The 2,500-nt window shown below is 43.2% G+C and overlaps 5 non-coding genes and 3 pseudogenes across 5 annotated transcripts; all 8 read right to left on the bottom strand.

The window, feature by feature from the left end:
- Positions 1 to 102: 102 nt before the first annotated feature.
- Positions 103 to 221, bottom strand: LOC132153534 (5S ribosomal RNA). The gene has a single exon (XR_009436846.1). It is a non-coding gene; the product is annotated as a 5S ribosomal RNA (ribosomal RNA).
- An 84-nt stretch (positions 222 to 305) lies between these two features.
- Positions 306 to 424, bottom strand: LOC132153740 (5S ribosomal RNA; annotated as a pseudogene).
- An 84-nt stretch (positions 425 to 508) lies between these two features.
- Positions 509 to 627, bottom strand: LOC132153810 (5S ribosomal RNA; annotated as a pseudogene).
- Positions 628 to 711: 84 nt separating this feature from the next.
- On the bottom strand, positions 712 to 830 carry LOC132153805 (5S ribosomal RNA; annotated as a pseudogene).
- An 84-nt stretch (positions 831 to 914) lies between these two features.
- Positions 915 to 1,033, bottom strand: LOC132153696 (5S ribosomal RNA). The gene has a single exon (XR_009437002.1). It is a non-coding gene; the product is annotated as a 5S ribosomal RNA (ribosomal RNA).
- An 84-nt stretch (positions 1,034 to 1,117) lies between these two features.
- LOC132153719 (5S ribosomal RNA) lies at positions 1,118 to 1,236 on the bottom strand. The gene has a single exon (XR_009437025.1). It is a non-coding gene; the product is annotated as a 5S ribosomal RNA (ribosomal RNA).
- Positions 1,237 to 1,836: 600 nt separating this feature from the next.
- LOC132153697 (5S ribosomal RNA) lies at positions 1,837 to 1,955 on the bottom strand. The gene has a single exon (XR_009437003.1). It is a non-coding gene; the product is annotated as a 5S ribosomal RNA (ribosomal RNA).
- Positions 1,956 to 2,039: 84 nt separating this feature from the next.
- LOC132153720 (5S ribosomal RNA) lies at positions 2,040 to 2,158 on the bottom strand. Its single transcript, XR_009437026.1, has one exon. It is a non-coding gene; the product is annotated as a 5S ribosomal RNA (ribosomal RNA).
- Between the last annotated feature and the right edge of the window lie 342 nt (positions 2,159 to 2,500).

The following is a 2,500-nucleotide window of genomic DNA, read 5'->3' on the forward strand; positions in this document are numbered from 1 at the left end:
TACTGAAAAATTCCAAAAGTACTAGGCTGCAAAGAGAGGGCTATTTAAAGATCAGCCACTATAACCGCCAGTGCATTATATAAGTAGAGGAGGAAACCTAAAAGCTTACAGCACCTGGTATTCCCAGGTAGTCTCCCATCCAAGTACTAACCAGGCCCAAACCCGCTTAGCTTCCGAGATCAGACGAGATCGGGCATAGCCAGGCTGTTATGGCCGTAAGCGAAGGAGGCTGCAAAGAGAGGGCTATTTAATGATCAGCCACTATAACCGCCAGTGCATTATATAAGTAGAGAAGGAAACCTAAAAGCTTACAACACCTGGTATTCCCAGGTAGTCTCCCATCCAAGTACTAACCAGGCCCAAACCTGCTTAGCTTCCGAGATCAGACGAGATCCGGCATAGCCAGGCTGTTATGGCCGTAAGCGAAGGAAGCTGCAGAGAGAGGGCTATTTAAAGATCAGCCACTATAATCGCCAGTGCATTATATAAGTAGAGAAGGAAACCTAAAAGCTTACAACACCTGGTATTTCCAGGTTGTCTCCCATCCAAGTACTAACCAGGCCCAAACCTGCTTAGCTTCCGAGATCAGACGAGATCGGGCATAGCCAGGCTGTTATGACCGTAAGCGAAGGAAGCTGCAAAGAGAGGGCTATTTAAAGATCAGCCACTATAATCGCCAGTGCATTATATAAGTAGAGAAGGAAACCTAAAAGCTTACAACACCTGGTATTCCCAGGTAGTCTCCCATCCAAGTACTAACCATGCCCAAACCTGCTTAGCTTCCGAGATCAGACGAGATCAGGCATAGCCAGGCTGGTCAGGCTGTAAGCGAAGGAGGCTGCAAAGAGAGGGCTATTTAATGATCAGCCACTATAACCGCCAGTGCATTATATAAGTAGAGAAGGAAACCTAAAAGCTTACAGCACCTGGTATTCCCAGGCAGTCTCCCATCCAAGTACTAAACAGGCCCAAACCTGCTTAGCTTCCGAGATCAGACGAGATCAGGCATAGCCAGGCTGGTCAGGCCGTAAGCGAAGGAGGCTGCAAAGAGAGGGCTATTTAATGATCAGCCACTATAACCGCCAGTGCATTATATAAGTAGAGAAGGAAACCTAAAAGCTTACAGCACCTGGTAGTCCCAGGCCGTCTCCCATCCAAGTACTAACCAGGCCCAAACCTGCTTAGCTTCCGAGATCAGACGAGATCGGGCATAGCCAGGCTGGTATGGCAGTAAGCAAAGGAGGCTGCAAAGAGAGGGCTATTTAAAGATCAGCCACTATAATCGGTATTTCCAGGCAGTCTCCCATTCAAGTTCTAACTGGGCCCAAACCTGCTTAGATTCTGAGATTGGGCATTGACTCTTTATTTATTTAATTTTTTTTTTGCAAATTTATTACATAATTACTGAAAATTTCCAAAAGTACTAACCTGGCCCAAACCTGTTTCGGATTTCTAAGACTGGGCATTGACTCTTTTTTTTTTTTTTTTTTTTGCAAGATTATTAGACAATTAGTGAAAATTTCCAAAAGTACTAACCAGGCCCAAACCTCTTTCGGTTTTCTAAGACTGGCCATTGAGACTTTTTTTTTTTTTTTTTTTTTGCAAGATTATTAGACTATTAGTGAAAATTTCCAAAAGTACTAACCAGGCCCAAACCTGTTTCAGTTTTCTAAGACTGGGCATTGACTCTTTTTTTTTTTTTTTTTTTTTATTTATGCAAAACTATTGGATAATTACTGAAAAATTCCAAAAATACAATGCTGCAAAGAGAGGGCTATTTAAAGATCAGCCACTATAACCGCCAGTGCATTATATAAGTAGAGAAGGAAACCTAAAAGCTTACAGCACCTGGTATTCCCAGGCAGTCTCCCATCCAAGTACTAAACAGGCCCAAACCTGCTTAGCTTCCGAGATCAGACGAGATCAGGCATAGCCAGGCTGGTCAGGCCGTAAGCGAAGGAGGCTGCAAAGAGAGGGCTATTTAATGATCAGCCACTATAACCGCCAGTGCATTATATAAGTAGAGAAGGAAACCTAAAAGCTTACAGCACCTGGTAGTCCCAGGCCGTCTCCCATCCAAGTACTAACCAGGCCCAAACCTGCTTAGCTTCCGAGATCAGACGAGATCGGGCATAGCCAGGCTGGTATGGCAGTAAGCAAAGGAGGCTGCAAAGAGAGGGCTATTTAAAGATCAGCCACTATAATCGGTATTTCCAGGCAGTCTCCCATCCAAGTTCTAACTGGGCCCAAACCTGCTTAGATTCTGAGATTGGGCATTGACTCTTTATTTATTTAATTTTTTTTTTTGCAAATTTATTACATAATTACTGAAAATTTCCAAAAGTACTAACCTGGCCCAAACCTGTTTCGGATTTCTAAGACTGGGCATTGACTCTTTTTTTTTTTTTTTTTTTTTGCAAGATTATTAGACAATTAGTGAAAATTTCCAAAAGTACTAACCAGGCCCAAACCTCTTTCGGTTTTCTAAGACTGGCCATTG

Source organism: Carassius carassius, chromosome 11 (assembly GCF_963082965.1).
Source record: "Carassius carassius chromosome 11, fCarCar2.1, whole genome shotgun sequence".
NCBI classification, from domain to species: domain Eukaryota; kingdom Metazoa; phylum Chordata; class Actinopteri; order Cypriniformes; family Cyprinidae; genus Carassius; species Carassius carassius.